Raw genomic sequence first — 25,923 nt, forward strand, 5'->3', positions numbered from 1 at the left:
GACAAGGAATTTTCAGTTGGATTGGGTATCAAGATACCCACTCATTGAAGAAGTGCCAAACGCAAACAAAGATGAGCCTTCAACAAAATGAAAGTGTACAATCTATAGTTGGATACTAAAAAGGGACAAGAAGTTGCAGCTAAAATTGGACACCATAGAGAAACATATCGGTAAAGTGTATGAAAAACAAATCATAGATGGAAAAAAACAATTTGTGATTAGATGGAGAACAAAGGAAGAATGTAAACATGTTAAGTATGAAGAAGAGTATAAAGAGAATATGCAAATAGAGGAGAAGAATGCTAAATGTTGAGGTTCGATTGAGGCTCAATTCAAACATATGATGTCAGAAACATTCAAGTCAAAAATTGTTCAGTTGAGTGTTGTTTTTCATCGTTTGAAAAATGATCGTTCTATGTCAAACTACCCTGACTTTGCTACTTTATTAAGATTTTTGAATGTTCCTAGATTTCCTCATATGCATTGGTCAAAAAATAGTGGATGGTAATGGGCATGTTGTCTTACTGATGTGGAAAAAGATGATGTAAAGAAAAATATTAAACAGTCAAACTTTATTGCATTCTTTAGATGAAGTTATAGCAATAGATAATAATTCTTTGATATGTATGCATGTGTATACCATAAGGAAACATGTTTGTTAATCTCATTTACTCTTTGTTGTTAAAATGAAGGATAATTCCATAGCGCAAAATATATTTGAGTTAGTTAAGAAATATTTAAAACATTTTGGCAGTATGCATGACTTATCAATTGCTGAAAAGTTGGTATTTGTAGGAGCTAATGGAGCTACAGTGTTTCAAGGTCATAGGAATGATCTTTATGCAAAGCTAAAAACTTCTATTTCACCATATGTGATTGGCATTCACTACATGGCCCATAGACTCAATTTATCTTTTAGAATTGTGAGAAAATTTGGTTTAGTAGCTAGAGTTGAAAATCTGGTTCGCAAGCTATACTCATTCTATTGTTGAAGTCCCAAACGATTTGCAGAATATCAAAAAATTTCCTAGGGAATAACCGATGGAAACAAGCATCTTAAGGATGTTGATACCAGATGGATCTCCTTGCAGGGACTAGTAGAAAGAGTTTTCTCTAAATATAAATACTTGATTGGACTGATGTATGAACAAAAAGGGTCAATAGACAAAGCTTATGAGAATTTACATAGGTTAAGTGATGTAGAGACACTCTTAATATTAGCTAGTATTCTCCCCCTTTTGAATGAAATGAGAAAGCTTGTGAAAGTAGCTCAAGAAAGAACTTTGTATATTCAAGAATATGCTAGTCTACGTAGAAGGTTAATAATGACCCTTGATAATATGTATCTATCATGTACATGTGTATGAGATACGAATGCGCCAATTTGTCATGCCTACTAGTGGTTGTGGGTGCTCAAGTAGAATGAGAGATGTACCTATTACCACTAGGGAAGCTTTTAACAAAATTCTCAGTTATGTAAAAGATACTTTAAAGAATATTATGAGAGAGGTTTCAGATGATATTTTAAGTCGATTCCCTCAAGATGAACTGACTATTACAAGCCATGTCTATTGTGTATCCTAATTATTGGCTTAGTTATAGTCGAAAGGATTATTTTTACAGTGCTTGACCAATCTTTTTTGTAAGAAATTCATATGCAATGTTGATGGAAAGGAAATAGAAATAGAAGAAATTTTAGATAAACATAAGATCTCAGAGCAATCATCCGAATATTCAAAAACAATGAGGGAGTAGGCTAAGGCACTGGAAAGTCCCCACCTATCGAGATCAATAACAACAGTTTGGCGAAAAATTACTCAAAGTGAAGTATTGACTGATGCATTGTCAGAATTCATCAAACTTGTTGATTTATGTCAAACCATGTTATTGGGATCTGTTGAGGATGAGAGAGATTTCAGTGCATTGGGGTATTTGAAATCAAAGACAAGAAACAAACTAAACAAGAATTTGGAAAATCATGTGAGGGTGTATACAAGTATGATGCAAAGAGTTTTCCTTATTAAAGGTCGCTAACAATCTAGAATTTCATTTGTGAGAGGAAAGGGTTGTGTGACACTTCAAAGGCTAGTAGTGTTTCTAGTGGAGAAATTGATGGTGGCAGAACAAATGATAGTGATAGTTTTATTTTAAGTGGAGGTACGCAGACGCAACAAGATGATTTAGAGGATGTAGAAGAAACTGTAGAACAGGAGGAGTCGGATTCTGATTGGCATTTTGAATTGGATGGCACTGATGATTGACAAAACAACATTTTCTAGGTATTTATAGTTTTTACTTCAATTCATATTGAATCCCATGGGCTATTGCAAAATGCAAACTAAAATTGTCTAATTGATGATATTTTATACTTTTTTACTATATAAATGAATGTTGACATGCAATTGCAATTTTTAAAATTTCCATGATTCATTGCATAATTTAAATTGTAAATGTTGTCTTCAAATATTATTTATTAAATATAATTTTTCAATTTGTGTGATATTGATGTGCATCGTGTATACATTAATCTTTCTCCAAAATTACACTAATTCCCTAATATAATTGCACATTGTGGAGACTGGTAGAACCTATGTAAAGACTATAAGTGCATAATAGAATAATAGGTGGCATCCTTTATGTCACCTATTTATTGGTCCAAGTGTGCACGCCATCCTCAGTGAGGCTCATATGCCACATCTGGAGGAAAGATTGCGGAGTTAGACTGGGTGAGCAACTTGAGCTAATCGCACAATTGTATGATGATCTATTTTGTTGAATAAACAAGATATAGTTTCTTAATACTATGGCTTATGAGGAGGACAATTCAGGCCCATAGATCGGCTTAATATTACATAATTACTACGCTTTTATTTTTTAATATTTTTATCACATCACGCAAGGTTTTTATATCGCAAATTTATAATTATTAAATCTCATTTATTGGTCCAAGTGTGTATCATCATCCTCGATGGGGCCTATACACCACATTTGTAAGCAGAGTTGTGAAGTTAGACTAGGTGAGCAACTTAAGATAACCGTGCAACTGCGTGATGATCTAGGTCGTGAATACACAAGATATAGATGTTTAATACTATGGCTTATGAGGCGGATAGATCGGGCTCATAGATCGGCTTAATATTACATAATTATTATACTTTTATTTTTTAATATTTTTATCACATCGCTCAAGGTTTTTATATCGCAACTATAATTATGAAAGCATGTTTGGTAAATGTAGTATACTTTTTTCAAAAAAGAGGTGTGAGTATTCATGACCACCGTCAAATCATCAAATATTGAAAACGAAGGTTCAAGTTCGGGCCTAAGCTCTGATAGAATAGATTATGTACAAAGCATGACTGAAATTGAGACAAATGTCATCTTTCTATTGTATCATGAATACCTTAGCGATGAATTATAATTGGTTGAGCTGTGAGTATTTGATGTCCTTTCTCATGTGGGACTGACCTTTAGGTCCAATTCTAGGCCTAAGTTATGATAAAACAAAATTCATAAAAAGCATAACTGGAATTGAGGCACATGTCAAGGTGGATCCCAACTCGGAGAAAAGCTTTTTAAAGTTCATTAAAAATAAAAACAAAAAAAATTATTTCCATTGAATCGCATTTCTTTAGTCTATCGCATATTCAAATGGTGGGTCATATTAACAATATGCGATCATGCGAAATAACGTGGATGAAGATGAACAATCCAATTTCAAGCTATGAAGAATGGTTTAGTTGTAGGTTGTTGCTTCGCACGTTAGTGGTCATCTCCATTGATATTACTAATTGGAAAGCTAAGAACTAAGAAGAGTGAATGTACACGGTAATTGAAGAAGTGCGACCAATTAAAATTTTATAGGTAACCCATAACTGCAAGGGTTTGATTTTTTGTAGGGTTTTTTTCGTTTCTAGTTGTGAAAGGCTCTTCTGAGTTTTCTATGGCTTAGTTGTTGAAATTGTGTAGTCTGCATGCTAAAGATTCATTAAATTTTATAAATAAATTTTGATTATTTAATTTCCCTAGGAAGCCTAGTTTTTGCATTTTCTTGGAATCCTAATTTTTATTAGGATGGGTGGAAATTCAAGAAGAGCTAATAATAAGAGGGGCCTACATGAAGATATTATTTTTGAATTGCCTAGATCATCGAAATAGGGAAAGCATGCCTTGTTGGAATTATCATGAAGATTTCATTAATGATATGTTATGTTGTCATTGATGTCAATTTAACCGGTAATGATATAGTTGTAATGTTGTTTTGTAACCTGTAGGAAGAGCTAGTGAAAGGAAACTGTAACCGGTAGGTAAGTTTGTGAAGTGAACCGATATTGCTAAGTATTGGAGAGTTGAACCGGTAAACCCTACCTGTTGTTTGATAAAACCTAACCAATTAAGTTTGGTGAATTGGTTATATTGGTTTACGATCTGATGGTGAGCGGTAATGATTATGACACTATGCATATTGTATGAAGAGAGTTTCAAATTTTATTTTGCGCGTTAAGGTAATGTTTTTTGTCTTGGGAATGAGCAAGTATATTGCATGTAATGCAAAGCACATGATGAGTTACTAAGTTCGATGAAGTGGTGATCAAGGAGCGGTCGAGGATTTCTTGAAAGATGTGTAGAGATTGTTATGTAATCTAACGGTCATACTTGAACCGAATTGTTTGTAATCTCTATGAGAATTAGGTTTTTGTTGTGTTACCAACCTAGTTGATTTGTTTATAAGGTTGATGAGTTGTTTAGTTTTAGAGTTGGTAAAGTTTTAGTTGAGTGTGTGGTTTTCAAACCGGATGATGTATCTATAGTTTGAGTAAAGGCAGATAGGAGCATGAAAAGGATCTGAACAAGCAAGTGTAGTGCTATTCAAACAAATCGGCAAACTCTTGTTGTTTTCTAACAATTACAACATATTGAAATCCCCTAACCGGGTAAGCTCTAAAAATATTAGTGCTATTCAAATCCTCTAACAAGATTATCCATTATCTTGGATTCTAAGTCCTTTACAAAGGTTACTCCTCATAGGGTATTGCTTCTAACAAGGCATTATAGTCAATCACTTAACCGGGTGGTCCCTAATAGGATCTATTCTTAACAGGACTTTTTGTAAAAGCTTCAACAGGATTGGTTCCTAATAGGGCAAACTTTAGAAGAGTTCAGATAGTTATCTTGTGAGTCTCATCTCACCGTGGTTTTTCCCATTTGGGTTTCCATGTCAAAAATATTGAGTCAAGTGGTGAATGTTTTTGGGGTTATGTTTTCTATGGTTTATTTTCTTAACTACTTAATACACTTTGATAAGTAATGATAATCGACAGCAATATGAAATGAATTTTTTACTTATGTCAGTAAAAGTATTTGGATGTTTGTGAGTTACAAGTTCTTTACTGTTAATCTGTTGTAACAGTCAACTGGTTTAAACTTGACAGTGATATTGCATTGATAGTTCTAAGTTTACTTTGAGACATTGCTTTTTAGATTGGTGAATTTTATCAATTTTTCTATCTACTGATTCACCCACCCCTCTCAGTAGTTGACCAGATCCTTGTTCTTTCATCATACTATCGATTGGTATCAGAGCGCATCTCAAGTCCAAAAAGGTCTAAGCCTAACAGCTTGAGGTAAAGATCTTGTAGATCATGATGAAGAAGGAAAGTGTGAAGTTTAATAGAGAGAACTATAGGATATGGAGTGATAGAATGAAAATTTATATCAAGAGTCTTGGAAATCAATACTGGGAACATGTTAATACTCAATATGTTGCACCTAGTGGGATTATGACTGATGATCAGAAGAAAGAGCAACAAGAAAACAATCAAGCACTGGAGGCTATTATTAGTTCTTTGGCTAATGCAGAGTATGTAGATGTCCATGATCTGGAGACTGCATATGAGGTATGGAAGAAACTTGAAGAGATTTATAGCAGTGATGAACATGTAAAGATTGCCAAGGAAGAGAGTCTAAGAGGAAAGTTTGATGACATGCGTATGGTTGAAGGTGAGAATATCTAACAGTGTGGTTAGAGGATAAAAGAGATAGTTGGTGAGATCAAGAGTGTTGCTGGTAAAGTGGAAGATGCCATAGTGGTTAGGAAGGTATTGAGAACCCTGCTACCGGTCTACGCTATCCGAGTTGTAGCCATTGAGGAGTTGAAATCTATTGACAAAACCAAGGTAACCCTTGACTCCATCATTGGTAAGCTTACTGCTTTTCAATTAAATGGTTATGATGGTAGTATTCAAAAATTTGAATCAGCATTTAGAGCTTCTGTTTCTAACCCATCTATAAGGAAAAGTAGAGATGTCAGTCACAGTTATGAATCTAGATCTAGTAGAGAAGTTGATGATGAAGACAATTTGGTTGAGCTTGAAGCATTGTTGGCCAAGTGGTTTCCCAGAGGTACCGACAAATATAGAGGTAAATTACCTTTGAAATGTTTTGCATGCAACAAGATTGGACACATAGTTGCTAACTATCCTAATGGTGATAATGAGCACAAGTGAGAGAAATTCAAGAATTACAAGGGAAAAGGCAAAAGAGATTGTCTTGTTGTAGTTGATGGTGGTATCATTGATGAGGAATCTAATGGTGATGATAATGAAGACATTGTGTTTGTAGCCATTAAAGAAGAAACATTTGATCAAAGAGCTTTAGTTTCTCGCATGGATAATTCTAATGATTGGATCATTGATAGTGGTTGTTCACATCACATGACTAGTGATCGAAGAAAATTTCTTTCCTTGAAGGAATTTGATGGCAGAGTTGTAAGATTTGGTAATGACTCACCCTGCATGGTTAATGGTAAGGGAACTATTTCTCTTAATGGAAAGAGCAGTGCAGATGATGTCTACTAGGTTGAAGGTCTAAAGCACAATCTTTTGAGTTTTTCTCAACTCAATGACAATGGATATCCATTGGAGTTTTAAAATGGTATGTGCAAAATCTATGGGAGAAAAGGTGAACTGATTGTAACTGGCAAGCAGACTAAAGGTAACTTGTTTCACTTGAATACTAAAGTCAGCAACTGTTTAATTGCTAAAGTAGATGATAGTTGGCTTTGGCATAGGATATTTTATCATATAGATTTTAATAACATTGTTAAAGTGAGTAAGTCAAAGACAGTGAGAGGTTTGCCTCATTTGGACAAACTGGTTAATGCTCTATGTAAGGAATGTCAGTTGGGAAAGATGACATCCTCAACTTTCAAGAGCAAGTCTTTTTCAGCAGAGCATCTATTAGATTTGGTTCAGACAGACCTCTATGGACCAATAAGGACTAAAAGTATTCAAGGTGATAGATATTTCATGATCTTCACTGATGATTGCTCAAGGATGATGTGGGTCACATTCTTGAAAGATAAAGTAGAGGCATTTAGTAAGTTCAAGGCATTCAGGACCTTAGCTGAAAAGGAGAGTGGAAAGAAGATAAAGTGTCTGAGGACTGGTCAAGGCGGAGAATTCACTTCTGAAGAATTCACTAGATATTGTGAAGAGAATGGTATCAAATTAAGGCTTTCTGCACCAAGGACACCACGGAAGAATGGTATTGCAGAGAGGAACAACTGATCAGTTGTTGAAGCTGCTAGGACGATGTTGATACAAGGAGGTGTAGCGAAGACTTTCTGGAGAGAAGTTGTCAACACAGTTGTCTGCATAATGAAAGAGATTTTGGTAAAAAGAGGTAAGGACAAGACTCCTTATGAATACTGGTATGGTAGATCACCTAATGTTAGTTATTTCAAAATATTTGGTAGCAAATGTTTTATTAAGAGAGGTGACTATATTAGCAAGTTTGAGGCTAAAAGTGATGAAGGTATATTTCTTGGTTATTCCACCAAGAGTAAGGCCTACAAATGTTTTAACAACCAGGCACAAAGAATCATAGAGAGTGTTGATGTTCAAGTGGATGAGTATCTTGAAGTCTCAAGGGAAACCAATGTGGAGAAAAAGGATTAAGATCCTTGCATTTTGTTTTTGGAACCAGAACCTGTGAAACCTGAAACCAGAAAAGAGAATGTTGTTGTACCAGTTCAACCAAAACATGTAGATTTAGAAGAAGATGATGATAACAATAAAGAAGAACCTGAAGATAATGATCATGCTATTCTGAGGTATGTGAGACTTAATCACAATCTTGAGAAAATTATTGGAGATAAGGATGTTGGAGTACTAACCAGAAGAAGAATCAGAGAGAATTCTTGCATGATCTCCACTATTGAGCCTAGAAATTCTAAGGAATCATTTGGAGATGATCATTGGGTTAAAGTTATGGAAGAGGATCTTGAACAAATTGAGAAGAATAACACTTGGACCCTAGTACCCCGATCGGTAAATAAAAATGTGATAGGTACTAAGTGGGTTTTAAGGAACAAGCTAAATGAAGATGGTGTTGTAGTTTGCAATAAAGCTAGATTGGTTTGCAAAGGTTATGCACAAGAATAAGGAGTTATGGTGAGACTTTTGCACTAGTGGCTATATTGGAAGGTTTCAGAACTTTACTTGCATTTGCAGCACATAAGGTATTCAAAGTATACCAGATCGATGTAAAGTCAACATTTTTGTATGGAATACTGGAAGAAGAAGTATACATTGAGCAGCCAGATGGTTATGCTCTTACTGATGAGAAAGACATGGTATGTAAGTTGCATAAGGCATTATATGGATTAAAGCAAGCACCGAGAGCATGGTATAAAAGGCTTCATTCACACCTGATGAAGATAGGTTTTCAGAGAACGGGTGAAGATAGCAACATATATCTCAAATCTGAAGGAGATAAGATACTGGTTAATGAAGTGTTTGTAGATGATATCATATTTGGAGGGAATGATGACATGAGCAATGACACTACAAATGAATGAAAAGTGAGTTTGAAATGTCTCTAGTTGGAGAGATAAAAAAATTCATAGGTTTGCAAGTACAGCAAATGAAGAGTGGTATTTTCATTACACAGTCTAAGTATGTGAAGGAGGTATTAAAGACATTTGGTATGAGTGATTGCAAACTAGTTGGGACACCAATGGTTACAGGTTGTAAGTTTTCTAAGGAAGATGAGGCCACATCTGTTGATGAGGAGTACAAGTCAATGATTGGAAAATTGCACTATGTTGTTCACAGCAGATCGGATATAGCTCATGCAGTTGGTCTAGTTGCTAGATTTCAGAAGAATCCGAAGGAAACACATTTGATAGCAACCAAGAGGATATTCAGATATTTGAAAGGTACTGTTGACTATGGATTATGGTATCCATATGAAGGAAACTTTGACTTGAAGGTTTACACAGATGCAAACTGGGGAGGTAATGTTGATGATAGGAAAAGCACAACTGGTGGAGCATTATTTCTTGGAGGAAGAATTGTTTCATGGAGTAACAAGAAGAAGAGTTGTATTTCACAGTCTATTGCTAAAGCTAAGTATGTTGCAGCTTATATGAATTGTACCTAGGCTATCTAGATGAGGCACATTTTAGAAGGTTTCAAGATGAAGTTTGCAGAACCTATAAAGATCTTATGTGACAATATCAGTGCCATAAATATTTCAAAGAACCCTATCTTGCACGCACGAACCAAGCATATTGAATTGAAGTACCATTTCTTGAGGGAAAAAGTGTAGAGTAAAGATGTGATCTTGGAGCATGTTTCTACCAAGGAGCAGCTTGAGATATCTTTACTAAACCTCTGCCTAAGACTACTTTTGAGTATCTTAGAAGTCAGCTAGGGGTTGTAACCCTTCATGAGGTCAATTGAGAATGATGTAGAGTACATCAGTCCCAGAGCTACTTGCAAAATTTTACAACAGGATTGATGTAGAAGTGGAGTTATTCCACTGGGGGAGCATCAAGTTGCAGGTTGTTGATGTTGAACAGTGAAGTTTTACATTGCATGTTTTACTTTCACTTTGGCATTGTTGTCAAAGAGGGAGAAGAACTATGTGATTATGGGAGAAAAACCAATGACAAGCTTAAGACAAGGAGAGTACATGGTAAAATGTAAACCAGGATTCCTATTCAAAATCACAGCAATCAATGGTATTGATATTTATATTGTCATCAATGCCAAAGAGGGAGATTGTTGGTATTTGCATGAAGATTGCATTAATGATATGTTAAGTTGTCATTGATGTCAATTTAACCGGTAATGATATTGTTGTAATGTTGTTTTGTAACCTGTAGGAAGAGCTAGTGAAAGGAAACTATAACCGATAGGTAAGTTTGTGGAGTGAACCGATATTTCTAAGTATTGGAGAGCTGAACCGGTAAACCCTACCTATTGTTTGATAAACCCTAATCGATTAAGTTTGGTGAATTGGTTATATTGGTTTATGATCTGATGGTGAGCGGTAATGATTATGACACATATGCATATTGTATGAAGAGAGTTTCAAAGTGTATTTGGCACGTTAAGGTAGTGGTTTTTGTCTTGGGAATGAGCAAGTATATTGCATGTAATGCAAAGTGCATGATGAGTTACTAAGTTCAATGAAGCGGTGGTCAAGGAGCGGTCGAGGCTTTCTTGAATGATGTGTAGAGATTGTTATGTAATCTAACGGTCATACTTGAATCGACTTGTTTGTAATCTCTATGAGAATTAGATTTTTGTTGTGTTACCGACCTAGTTGATTTGTTTATAAGGTCGATGAGTTTTTTAGTTTCAGAGTTGGCAAAGTTTTAGTTGAGTGTGTGGTTGCCGAACCGGATGATGTATCTATAGTTTGTGTAAAGGCAGATAGGAGCATAAAAGGATGTGAACAAGCAAGTGTAGTTCTATTCAAACAAATCAGCAAACTCTTGTTGTTTTCTAACAATTACAGCAGATTGAAATCCCCTAACCAGGTAAGCTCTAACAAGCTTGGTCTTATTAAAATCCTCTAACGAGGTGATCCATTAGCTTGGATTCTAAATCCTTTACAAAGGCTACTCCTCACAGGGTATTGCTTTTAACAAGGCATTATAGTCAATCCCTTAACCAGGTGGTCCCTAACAGGATCTGTTCTTAATAGGACTTTTTGTAAAAGCTTTAATAGGCTTGGCTCCTAATAGGGTGAACTTCAGAAGAGTTCAGATAGTTATCTTGTGAGTCTCATCTCACCGTGGTTTTTCCCATTTGGGTTTCCATGTCAAAAATTTTGTGTCAAGTGGTGAATGTTTTTGTGGTTATGTTTTCTATGGTTGATTTGCTTAACTACTTAATCCACTTTGATAGGTCATGATAACCGATAGCAATATGAAATGAAGTTTTACTTCTATCAATAAAAGTATTTGGATGTTTGTGAGTTACAAGTTGTTTACTGTTAATTTTTTGTAACAGTCAATCGGTTTAAACTTGACAATGATATTGCATTGATAGTTATAAGTTTACTTTGAGAGATTGCTTTTGAGATTGGTGAAGTTTATCAGTTTTTCTATCTACTGATTCACCCCCCCCCCCTCTCAGTAGTTGACCGGATCCTTGTCCTTTCATCATACCATCATGCCCAGGGTACGGGTATTGTATCTAATAGACTTGTGGACAAGGCAGCTTCTTATGGGGATCCTTATGTTCCAATCAGTGGATGGAAATCATTCATGTATTCTTACAAAAATAGTAGAGCCCCATTACCAATGAACAATGTATGGAGATTGAATTTGGGAAAGCTTGTCATCCCAAATGTTTTTGTCAATGTAGACCTAATTAGAGTAGTGACATAAAGCTATAATCAAGACACTAGGTTTGTCTACATGCAGAAAGGTGTTTTATTGGTCAAGTGGAATACGAGGGAGAAAAAGGTAGTTTCAAGGTAAAATGGCTTCCATTGTTAGGAACTGGAAGGATAGTTGAGAGGGGGGGTGAATCAATTGTCAATGAATTTCAACCCAATTATAAATTAATTCAACTTAATACTTAATACATGTCAACCAATATTAATGTCGATTAAACAGATTAACAATGTATATCAATATCGATGAAACTTAATGCATGAAACAGAAAGAGAAACAATATCCACAACACATAACATGGATATTTTTTACGTGGAAACCCTGTAAAGGGAAAAACCACGGTGGGAAACCTTACCCATAATTAGATGATACTACTGCAGATAGTATGTGTATATAAATGGGGTCTGCACATGCAAAAAGGCCAACCACCTAGAGCACACTACTCAATAATGGGAGTCGCACTGACTACAGTAGGATGGTTAAATCCTAGAATAATGTATTGCTTCAAAGTGCATCTGCAATGCTGGACTCAATACCTGTTTAAGTTTTGATAAACACCTGTAAACCTTCATTTAACCTTCAAATGATGTATGCTTGATTCTCTCTATGATCTTCAATATTTGCACATACCATGTTAGAATACCATACCATGACCATACCTTCATCTCACAAATGAGATCTTACATTTATAAAAAACCTAAGACCAAATACTAAGGTCGGCTTACTAAGAATATTACATTCAAATCAATTGCAAAATAAGTCTTGACAATATGTCGGCCTCAATACAATAACCAATAATAAATCATCTCTATAATGTGTCGTGTTGATCTGGAATAGATAATGTATACCGATCCATAACCTAGACCTATATGCCGGTAACAGCAAATATGTCAACCTGATTAGACCAATAACCAAAACACCAAAACCAAGTATCCAAACCATGTCTTCGACATAACCAAGTGATCTCTAGATGATAACAAGTCATCATCAATACCGGTGAACCATATAACCTGTCGGTGAGCATATACTGGTGATTGTGCATAATTCACTGACCTTGTCAATGAACACAATGTGTCAGTTCAACAGTAAACCAATATAACCATAGTGCTAAATCAACAATGTAGATCTCCAGAAGGATAAGTGTTGACATCAATGACAAAACCAATGCAACACATCCATAATACCAACAATCTCCCCCTTTGGCATTGATGGAAACACTAGATGGAAAAACATCTAAGTGCCAAAGCAAAATGCCAAAAACCCAAAAACCAACAATCTCCATAATAGATCAATACAAGAAATCAAAACCAAAATACAAAGGGTATATATCTCTCCCCCAACGAATAATGTTTTTCCATAGATATCAAATCTTTCCCTTTGGCATTGATGGCAACATTAGATGGAAAAACATCTAAGTGCCAAAGAAAAATACCAAAAAACCAAAAACCAACAATCTCCAGAATAGATCAATACCAGAAATCAAAACCAAAATACAAAGGGTATATATCTCTCCCCCAATGAATAATGGTTTTCCATAGATATCATTCCCCCTTTGACATCAAATGCTAAAGAAATTAAGAAGAAATACTAGAACATACAACCAACTACTCCCCCTGAGAAGTAGCTCTCCTCCATCAAAGCCAGAAAAAAATTTCTTTGTTAGTTTTTGTCAGTTTGATGACAATATTCAATCATCTAAGTCTCTGTCGGTGAGGGTATTACCCCAAGTTACTCTCTAAGATATTCAAAGGTTTCCTTAGGCAAAGGCTTTGTAAAGATATATGCAATCTACTCTTTAGTATTCACATAAACCAATCTTACTTATTTTGCTTCAACATTCTCTTTCAGAAAATTATACTTGATAGAAACATGCTTAGTTTTAGAGTGAAATACTAGATTCTTTGATATATCAATTGTTGTTGAATTATAACAATAAATGATTATCAGATCATTGCATTTTACCTTTATGTCCTTCAACATTTTCTTAATCCATAATACCTGAGTGCAATTTTTTTTGTTGCAACATATTCTGATTCTGCTGTTGATAATGATGTATAACTCTACTTCTTGCTTATCCATGAAATCAATCTACTACCAAGAAATAATGCACCGCCAATGGTACTCTTTCTGTCATCTACCTCTCCTGCCCAATTTGCATCGGTGTATGCACATAAATCAAACTTTTCATTTTTAGGATATCATAAACCAAGATTTGTTGTGCCTTGTAGATACCGAAAAATCCTTTTTACTATCGATTCATGATTTTCTTTAGGATTAATTTGAAATCTTCAAACAATACATATTGCATTCATTATATCAGGTCTGGTTTGTGTCAAATACAGTAAACCTCCAATCATAGATTCATATCTTGTTGGATTAACAAGAGTTGAATCATCCTTCAATGTCAATTTATCAGTTGTAGTCATAGGAGTACTTACCAGTTTAGAGTTTTCCATACCAAATTTCTTCAGTAGTTCCTTCAATTATTGTGTTTGACATATGAATATACCTTTATCAGTTTGTGAAATCTTCAATCCTAAAAAAAATTTATCTCCCCAATCATAGACATTTCAAATTCTTCCTACATCTTGTTGGCAAAGTCCTTACACAATCCATCTGTAGCATCCTAAAATTGCGACACTTGCAATTTTGACTGCATTTGGGTCTTCACAATGGCGACGCAACGTTGAACCTGAATGGAGACCCCGAAACCTGTTTACAACACCAAAAACTGCATTTTTCTGCACCCTGGCCTGATCCCTCCTTGCACCCTGTTGTCCCGGGATGTGGGACCATGGCGCCCAGTGCCCTGGTCCTTCAGGACTAGGGCGCCCAGCGCCCTGGTCCCTGGCCTATTTTGGGCCCCGTCTCTTTTGGGCATCGGGTCTTTAAGTTTGCAATTCGGGAAATAATGTTTCCTAGTCGGCCTAAGGCCGGGAAAAATTAGTCTATCAACCCTAATTGACAAGTATATAAACTACTTTTCCTCTCCTAGAAAGAGAGGAAGGAAATAAGCAAGAGCAAGAAGCGGAAGCAATATTCAAACATTCAAACATTCAAGCATTCAAGCATTCCTTCAAGCAATTGAGCATTCTAAGTCTCCATTCAAGGCTAGGTGTTGCATTCAAGACAAGGATTCAACCATTGAAGAGGAGATCACATACAACATACAACATACTACATACTACATACATTACACCTTCGCATGTAACAATACAAACATTCTTACAACAAGGTTGCAGGTACGCGGCTGTAATTGAAGATCTGGAATCCTTGTGCAGAGACGAACAGATCCACCTTCGTTTCACAAATTTTTCGGAGGACCGTGTGCACGCTGGGCGCCATCGTCCCATCAACTTTCGCTCAAATTTGCAGAACAGCACTATCTCGACATTTTACTGCTAATTCCAGGTTCCTAGCTTCATCCCATATCCCTATCTCTGTTTACAAGCGAATCTTTCTTACTTTACATACATTCCTAGTTCAATCATTCTATCTATATTCTTTACAAAAGAGGGTATCCTTGATGTCACAACCCTTGAAACTCATTTAGAATCCAATCTTGTATTGCGTGGGATTAGATCTTGTGGGTTTCAACCCCTCTTTTGAATGTAAAGTCTCCCCTAAGTGAAAACCATCAACCCTAGTGATCTCCCTTCTCTCTCCTTGGAGTTGGGGAGGGGAGAACAACTAGGGTTCAATTTTTTCCGCTTTACATTTTGGTGAACCCGACGTGAACATCCTCATTCTGATTATTCATGGTTAGATCTGAAAATTTTGTTTCCTTAATTACATTTCCATGTTTGATCTTTTGCAAATTTTAGAGGCTAATTGCATAAAAACCCTAAAATTTTCTTTTTAGTAATTAAACTTGTGGAATGTTTAATTGTTAATGCTTGTTTTAGATCTACCCTTCTATTGTAAATTATCAATTCATATTTGTGCTTTAATTCTGAAAATTAAGTGGTTAAATGTCAAAACCCTAATTTTTAAAACCTTCTTGATTCAACCTTTGACTGATAATTCCACTGATCAAAACACTTCCAAATCGGTTGTAACTTTGGATTCTGCAACAAAATCACAATATCTCTCATCCCTGAAAATTTTGAAAAAAGTTGCGAGGACCGTGTGTACCCCGAGCGCCATCGTCCCCGACATTTTTTCCGAAATTTCGGGAGCTAGATCTTACTGTATTTTTCTGCTAAAATCCAGAATCTTGGCTGATTTTATCAATTTTAACACTTTCAAAATTAAAGTCAAAGTTGGTCTAGCGATTGCTTGGATTGAGGCTTCTAATCATTCAAAAATCATTGAAATTGAAATTCATATCAAAATTGTGTTTCTTACAGTCCTAAATCTGAAAAGTGTGTTGGCATTCATTCGAAATTTCAGTGGTTTATTCAAATTTTTGCAGTTTGTCACTTTTGAAATTAAGTGTTTAATTGCAACAACCTTGATTTCCACTTTCAAAATTAAATTTTGCGTGAAATTGAGTCAATTTTTAAATTTCAAAACTTGCATAGCTTTTAGTATTCCCTCTAAAATTATAAAATTCAAAATTTCAGTTTCCCTCTCTTTTTAAAAATTCAAATTCTGCATTTTTCAACAATCTTGGTAGGGTTCAATTTTGAGATTGCAACTTTAATTTGGCCTATCTACAGATCATAAAATCACTCAATTTTTTCAGATTAGCTTTAAAATCATCATCACTTTCATCCCTGAAAATTTCGAAAAAAGTTGCGAGGACCGTGTGCACTCCGTTCGCCACGGTCCCTGACATTTTTTCTGAAATTTTGGGAGATTGTCCTGATTGTATTTAACAGCTTAAATCTAGGAGATTGGCTGATTTTATTGAAATTTGCTACCTCTAAAATTCAAAATCTTCTCTCTCTCTTTAGTGCATGAGTTTTACAACAATAAGCCCTACTTACACTATTCTTGTTAGGCGAAGCCTTAGAATTAAGTCTTTCCAAGGTTTAATTACTGAGGAGATGGAACCTAATTTGAATGGCCTTTTTAACGAGGACATGGGTAATTCCTCTAATCCTCTTAATGATGAAGAAGCTCTCCATGAGGTTTATGTAGAGTGCTTATTGATCCTTCTTGTATGGTTAATATCATTACTGAAGAATTTCTTTTTACTTTGCAATTGAATCAAGTGATCTATGATGAAACAAATGTGGTTGTGAAATTATTTGATGCATTTTCTTCTCCTGCAATTGGTTCTATTACATTACCTATTGAGGTCCATAACAAATCCCTTGATATGAGCTTTGCTATTATTCCATCATCTGAACAATTTCGTGTGAAGCTAGGCTATCCTTGGCTATCTTCCATGAAAGCTATTGCTTCTCCTATTCACAAGTGTTTGAAATTTCCCCATAATGGTGAAGTTGTTACTATCAATCATAGCCTCTTTAAACCAGCTGAAAGAACTTCTAGCGTTCCTATTGATTATTTTTGGCCTAAACAATTCCAATCTCTTCCACCGCAGAGTGATCATCTTTTCAAATCTTATCAAAAGTGGAAAAAAGATATGATCCTATCTCTAAGTGAACCTAGAACACCCAAACTTGATATTCCTATTATTCTTGAGAAAGAAGTTCTTCCTTTGAAAGATAAAACTAATGTCTTTCCTCAAGAAGATTCCCAACCCATCCCTATGAATGTGACTATGCCTATATCTAATAAACTTCCTAAAAGTAGACCTATACCTCCTCGTCATGATGGGCTTGGTCTCCTTCCTAAACCAAATATTCCTCCCTTATATGGAGCAGTTCCTCCTCCTTTCTCTTATGGAGAGAAGAGACCTTCCTCTTCTCCTATTGTTCAACCTAAGAGACCACAACCTAAACACCCAAGTGCTAAGGATGAGAACATTCCTCCTCCTCAATCTACTCAACTTCCTACTAAGACTAGACGAAATCATTCTGCACGTGAACGCCAATGAAAGCGTCGTCTTAGAGCTCAGGTAGCTGCTTCTCAAACTTTGCAATCCCCAAAAACACCTTCAGCCAGTATTATTCCATTTTCTCCTCAGCCGACGATTGAGCCGAAATCTCCTAAACATAAGATGCATGATGGTCTTGATCCAGTGCGAGTTAAAGATCCTATTTTTATAAATCTTGATGATGATATAGATGAAAATGTTATTCATGATGAAAATGTTACTCCTGTTCATTCTGATAGTGAATATGAATATGTTGATGTTGATAACCATCTATCTAACGAATTTTCTAAAGCACTTATCCTAGCTCCTAGACAAGAACAACATGGCTCGGAACATGAACATAGCCCTTGTTTGGATCTTGTGATAGCTCCATCTGTTGTGTTGGATGTTCCTCCTCTAGCATGTTTCCTACCTTCCCGAAATATTGATCAGCAAGATCGGGGGGTAGATGACGTGCTAGACTAGTTCATTAGCATAGCAGACTCTCTTCTCCTCTCTGGATCTCTTTTGTTACTTCTTCTATGTGTTATTCTCATTCTTCTATTTGTTGTCCTTAGTGTTGTCTACTTGAGGATGATGCAAAGCATTGAGATCTCTTTTGGTCTCTCTCATGTTGACTCAAAAGACACATGTGTTCCCTTCTTCTAGGTGACCTTCCTTGATTGGGGAATGAAGAACAATTATGCATACATACATATGATATACATGAATTATCATATAGCATACTGACCTCGAGGAAAGCGAAGTCACCTTGTCCTTTGTGTTTTGTGTCTATTATCCTTGGGCTTATCTCACACTTGGGGGCTAAATCCTTGTGATAACGTGCTCCTTTCTCATTTCTTATATGTATCACTACCTTAAAGCAATCACCCCCAGTGAGGCGTGTGCGATCGCTTTAACGTAGGGGGGCATACATCACGTTCATATCTTTTCAAGATACTTGAAAATTTCTTGAGAAATTTAGCTTTGCCTTGAAAATTTTTGATATCTTTCTTGCATGACTCATAGTGAGGGAACCTTACTACTGACAGTCATGGTTCTCCCTCATGATCTTCCCTTTTACTTTGTCAATCGAATTCGTAAGATCCTTAGTCCACTGGGGACTTGGTGTATCTTGCCTCCTTGACGTGGTGAAAGTTTTTCAATGTTGTTTCCTTGTACTTTACCGGAAGTATGAGCGTACGCTTATACTCCCGCTAAAGTGGGGGCTAAATGTAGCGTCCTAAAATTGTGACACTTGCAATTTTGACTGCATTTGGGTCTTCATGATGGCAACGCAACATTGAACCTGAATGGAGACGCCGAAACCTGTTTACAACACCAAAAACTGCATTTTTCTGCACCCTGGCCTGATCCCTCCTTGCACCCCGTTGTCCCAGGATGTGGGACCATGGCGCCCAGCGCCCTAGTCCTTCAGGACTAGGGCACCCAGTGCCCTAGTCCCCCAGGACCATGGCGCCCAGCACCCTAGTCCTATTTTGGGCTCGGTCTCTTTTGGGCATCGGGTCTTTAAGTTTGCAATTCGGGAAATAATGTTTCCTGGTCGGCCTAAGGTCGGGAAAAATTAGTCTATCAACCCTAATTGACAAGTATATAAACTACTTTTCCTCTCCTAGAAAGAGAGGAAGGAAATAAGCAAGAGCAAGAAGCGGAAGCAATATTCAAACATTCAAACATTCAAGCATTCAAGCATTCCTTCAAGCAATTGAGCATTCTAAGTCTCCATTCAAGGCTAGGTGTTGCATTCAAGACAAGGATTCAACCATTGAAGAGGAGATCACATACAACATACAACATACTACATACATTACACCTTCGCATGTAAGAATACAAACATTCTTACAACAAGGTTGCAGGTACGCGGCTGTAATTGAAGATCTGGAATCCTTGTGCAGAGACGAACAGATCCACCTTCATTTCGCGGATTTTTCGGAGGACCGTGTGCACGTCGGGCGCCATCGTCCCATCAACTTTCGCTCAAATTTGCAGAACAGCACTGTCTCGACATTTTACTGCTAATTCCAAGTTCCTAGCTTCATCCCATATCCTTATCTCTGTTTACAAGCGAATCTTTCTTACTTTACATACATTCCTAGTTCAATCATTCTATCTATATTCTTTACAAAAGAGGGTATCCTTGATGTCACAACCCTTGAAACTCATTTAGAATCCAATCTTGCATTGCGTGGGATTGGATCTTGTGGGTTTCAACCCCTCTTTTGAATGTAAAGTCTCCCCTAAGTGAAAACCATCAACCCTAGTGATCTCCCTTCTCTCTCCTTGGAGTTGGGGAGGGGAGAACAACTAGGGTTCGATTTTTTCCGCTTTACACCATCTTCTCCTCCAAAAATGATATCATCAACAAAAACTTAAATAACCAAGATGTCATCATTAGTCACTTTGTAATATAAGTTGTTGTCAGCATTACCTTTAGTGTAACCAAGTTTCTAAAGATATTTGTCCAATCTAGCATACCAAGCTCTAGGAGCTTGCTTCAATCCATACAAAGCTTTCCTTAATCTGCAAACCATATCTTTATCATTTGTCAATGAAAATCCATCAGGTTGTTCAATGTAAACTTCTTCTTCAAAGTCACCATTCAAAAATGCACATTTTACATCCATCTAATATACTTTATAGTTCTTATGAGCTGCAAATGCAAGAAATAATCTAACTGCCTCAATTCTAGCTACCGGTGCAAAGGTTTCATTATAATCAATTCCCTCTTTCTGTTAATATCTTTTACAAACTAATGTTGCTTTGTTCCTGATTACCTTACCATCTTCATTAAGTTTATTTCTAAATACCCATTTAGTTCCAATTACATTTTTGTCTTTAGGTCCGGGAACTAAAGTCCATTTATTGTTATTTTCAATTTGTTCTAATTCATCTTCCATTGCTTTTATCCAATGTTCATCTTGACATGCTTCAATAATAGATGTTGGTTCAATTTGAGAAATTAAGCATACCTCTTCATTTGCCAATCTTCCTCTTGTCATAACACCTTGATACTTATTCCCAATTATCTGATTTTCTGAGTGATTCAGTCTTACATACTTGGGTTTATTCACATGTTGTTGTTGTTCAGTCACTGTGGAATTCTCTGATGATGTCAGTGTGACTGGATCCACATTCTGTACTGGTGCAATCTGTATTGGTTCATTTATGATCATCTCAACTGTCGGTTCAGAATCTGCAGACCTTGAATTTCCTCTAAAGTGTTCATCTATCTTCACATTAGCACTTTCAATGATCTTCTGCAATATTTTATTAAAACATCTATATGCCTTGCTCTTAGATGAATAACCAAGAAATATTCCTTCATCACTTCTAGGATCAAATTTACCAACATACTCATCTCTCCTAATAGAGAATTTTCTTCCAAATATTTTGAAGTATTTAAGAGTAGGAGTATTGCCGAACAATAGTTCATAAGGAGTCTTACCGGTTTCACCTTTGATGTGAACTCTGTTGAAAGTGTAAACCATTGTATTTACTGCTTCTCTCCAATACACATTAGGTAGATTTTCTTCCAATATCATGCTTCTAGCTGCTTCTAGAATAGTTTTGTTCTTCCTTTCCACAATTCCATGCTGCTGAGGTGTCCAGGGTGCTGATAGTTGTCTTTTGATTTGATTCACTTCATAGAATGTATTAAATTCCTTAGATGTAAATTCTCCTCCTTGATTGGATCTTAAACATTTTATTTTCTTACCGGTTTCATTCTCTATCATTTCCTTGTATAACTTAAATTTTCCAAAAGCCTCTGATTTCTCCCTAAGAAAAGTAACCCAACACATTCTAGAATAATCATCAATAGTTAGCATAAAATATATATCTCCCTATAAACTTCTTGTTCTTGACGGACCACACAAGTCAGTGTGAATTAAATCAAGAACATTATTGGATTTCTCATAAATACTCTTAAAAGTTGTTCTAACTTGCTTTCCCATTTGACATTCCTTACATACCAGATTATGAGGTTTCACAATCTTAGGTAAATCCCTTACTACCTTAGTTGAACTGATCTTTACAATGCAATCAAAATTTACATGACAAAGTCTCTTATGCCATAACCAACTTTCATCAATGTGTGCAATCAAACATGTCTTATCATTGTTATTCAAATGAAAGATATTACCTTTAGTCTGATTATCGGTTGCAATCTCCAATCCAGTTCTATTTCTGATTTTGCATTTTCCATTCTTGAATTGTAATTGAAATCCCTTTTCAACTAATTGACCAACACTCAAAAGATTATGCTTCAAACCTTCAACATAATAAACATTGTCAGTATTGTGCTTACCATCCAAAGATATAGTGCCTTTTCCTTTGATTAAGCAAGCTTTATCATCGCCAAATCTTACTAGACCTCCATTATATTCCTGAAAAAGATAAGAATTTACTTTTATCACCAATCATATGATGTGAACATCCACTATCAATGATCCATTCATCTTTTTCCTCAATTTTAGCTATCAAGGCCTACTCTACCAGTGGGACAGTAGGTGTCGGTTGATCTTCTTTTATTGCAACAAATGCCCATCCATTGTCTATCGATTCTTCATCAGAATCATCTGTAACTCCTTCAGCAGCATAGTAACATGATTTATCTTTGTTCTTCTTAAATCTGTATCTCTGATATTCAGGGTTAGGATTATATGTTATTTTAGCTTCCTCTCTCAATATTGCATGTCTATCAGGACATCTAGATGCTATGTGACAAACTCTATTGCAATTAAAACATTTAAATGGTGCTTTACCTTCATGCTTACTTCCAACTAGACCTTTAGGCATCTTCCTTGCAAATAGTGCTTCAAGTTCTTCCAGATCTTCATTTTCCCTCCTGACATCTTCAAGTTCTTTTGCATAAAATGCTTTGCAATCAGATTTGTCAGATGATGATGATGATGATGTTGCAGATGATGATGCTCTAAAGGCTAAATCAGTCTTAACTGTAGCAACATGACCAAATTCCTCAAGCTCAAATGATGAAAGTTTTATAGCCAAGGTATCTCTAGATACTGATGTATTAGGCATTGTTCTCAACTCATTAATAGCAGTTACTTTCATTTTGTAAGCCAATGGAAAATCTCTTAAAACTTTAGAAACAATTTCATCTTCACTTAAGGATCCTCCACAACATTGTATTCCTAAAACAATTTCATTAACTCTTTCCATAAAAGCATAAATTCTTTCATCTTCTTCCATTTTCAAATTTTCATACCTGACCCAGTAACATTCCAGTTTTGCAATTTTGACAGTGGTATCTTTTTTATTCAATGTTTCCAATTTATCCCAAATAGATTTAGCAGTAGATTGGTCTGATAATCCCATAATTTGTTGATCTGATAATGCACTCAGAAGTACTTCTCTTGCTTTGCAATCATTCTCCAAGTCCTTACCCAATGTCAGTGGATTAGGTTGATTCGGAGTAGGACCAACATAGACATTCTTTGTAACTTATCATATGTCTCTTCCAATGCAATTCAAATGTGTCTCCATTCTGATCTTCCATATACCATAGTTAGTTCCATCAAGTTTAGGACTGTCCTTCTTGAAAATGTTTGTTGCCATAGGATCTCCTCAAGTTGTTAGACTTCTGCAAAAAGAGGACTTAGCTCTAATACCAATTGTTAGGAACCGGAAGGACAACTGAGAGGGGGGGTGAATCAGTTGTCAATAAATTTCAACCCAATTATAAATTAATTCAACTTAATACTTAGTATTGGTAAACCAATCTTAATGTTGGTTAAACATATTAACAGTGTATATCAATATCGATGACACTTAATGCATGAAACAGAAAGAGCAACAATATCCACAACACATAACATAGATATTTTTGATGTGGAAACCCTGTAAGGGGAAAAACCATTGTGGGAAACCTTAACCACAATCAAATGATACAACTACATATAGTATTTGTATACAAATGGGGTCTGCACATGCAGAAAGGCCAACCACCTAGAGCACACTGCTCAATAATGGGATTCACACTGACTACAGTAGGATGGTTAACTCCTAGAATAATGTACTACTTCAAAGTGCATCTGCAATGCTGGATTCAATACCGGTTTAAGTTTTGATAAAAACCTTTAAATCTTCCTTTAACCTTCAAATGATGTCTACTTGATTCGCTCTATGATCTGCTCATATGATCTTCAATATTCCCACATACCATGTTACAATTGATAACTTAATGATGAGCGAATAGTATCAAACCGGTACTGAGAGGGGGGGTGAATCAGTACAGACAAAAATACAGTCCAAAACCAGTTTGACAGCAGACACTTCAAATGACTGGTAGACAGTGACACCGGTTTGAAACAGAGTGCAACCGGTAAAGCTAAGAATGTCTGAGACAAGCATTAACCGATTACTCACTTAGCTTTTCACTTAACTTGAGACTACACTACCATTTCACCCTTATGCATAAACAGGTAATCTATCATCAGATCATAATAACAGCTAGTTCAACATGTTTTATTGACAGGCATAAAACACAGAACCATCATATGCTTGACAGACAATAGCAAAGCATCACAAGATAAAAGCATCACACATGACACACATATTTTTCACGTGGAAACCCAACTGGGAAAAACCATGGTGGGGATGAATACCCACAAGCTTTTTTTGAACTCTTTAGAAGTCCGCTCTGTTAGGAGCCTTGTCCGGTTAGAGACATTACATAAGGTTCTACTAGGAACCGATCCTGTTAGAGATCACCCAGTTAAGGGATGGCTACAATAACCGGTTAAGGGTTAAACCCTGTTAAAGGTTACCTTGTTAGAGGATTTCAAGAACTCAATAGCTAAAGGATTCCGAACTCAGTAGCTTTGAATTACCCTGTTAAAGTATTTTCAACAAGTCAATTAAGGCTACCCTGTTAAGGGATTTTCCAACTATTGAGGTGGTTAGAGATCAACAGGTATTACAATGATCTGGTAACAACACTCAATGCCAATGCAAATCCTCTTAAGCTCCTCTTCACCTTTTGCACTTACACTCTGCAGGTATCACTTCTCTCCTTTTGGTCTAGCAAGAATCAGGTATCCCTTCTCTTGGATACACACACACAACTTTTGCCAACAACCTCAGAAAGAGACACAACATCGACCTTATAGGAAAACAGATAGGTCGGTAGCATAAACCCTAAACCCTAAACCTGTTAGGTTAAGGAATTCAAACAGTTCAATCTTGACCGTTGAGCACACTGCATTAAATGCAACAGTTCTTGATCCAATATTAAGACATTCTCCATCGTCCATTTCCACTGATTTCATGGCGGCTGATAACCCATCACCCGTTATCACCGTTTTACAGACTTCTCACATTCCCGAGGTAGATGGGAACAATCTCCTTCATGCAAGATCCTTCACGCACACAAGGCTTACGTGGCATCACGATCTATTCTTTGTTATCATGCTAACTCATCACACAAATTCACCGGTTGAGCCACACTGGCTTGAAGTACTTCAACCGAAAACCCTAAAGTTGAGACTACCAACCGGCAGTCATACAACGCTTCCATGTGCTGGTTCCCATAACCATATGTTGGTTCACCTTGAACAAGCACACCGCTTCACTTTGGCACAAATGTCGGTTCACAGTGTTATACCAGTTCACACCTCTTCAACATATTGACATCAATGACAACATACAATGTCATTATGTCCATATATCGGTTCACATAATGCCAACAATCTCCCCCTTTGGCATTGATGGCAATATACAAAGATATCTCTTTGCTTCACATCTTCTCCCCCAATGTTTGTAGATATCTTCTCCGCTTCACATCTTCTCCCCCTTTGACAACAATGCCAAAGTGGAGGCACAAGTTTCCTTGTTCCATTATGATGCTCCCCCTGAGGAGTAGTATCCTTCACACATCAACCCTGAAGAAAGTTTTGACTATGCAACACATGACTGATGTGGAGCATATACCTTTAGTTCACCTCTGGAAGGGGCAGTACCCCTAATTCACCTCTTAAGTATATGAATGTAGTCTTTGGGAGAGGCTTGGTGAATATGTCTGCTAACTGCTCCTTACTGGAAACATTCTCCAGTGCAATCTCTTTGTTATGAACCTTTTCCCTCAAGAAATGATACTTAAGCTCAAAGTGCTTGGTTCTAAAATGTAAAACCGGATTCTTGGAGATATTAATTGCACTAATATTGTCACAAAATATACTTACCGATTCAGATACAGGAACTTTGAAGCCATTCAATACATGCTTCATCCAAATTGTCTGAGTACAGTTCATGAAAGTTG

Source organism: Cryptomeria japonica, chromosome 11, assembly GCF_030272615.1.
Source record: "Cryptomeria japonica chromosome 11, Sugi_1.0, whole genome shotgun sequence".
Lineage (NCBI taxonomy): Eukaryota > Viridiplantae > Streptophyta > Pinopsida > Cupressales > Cupressaceae > Cryptomeria > Cryptomeria japonica.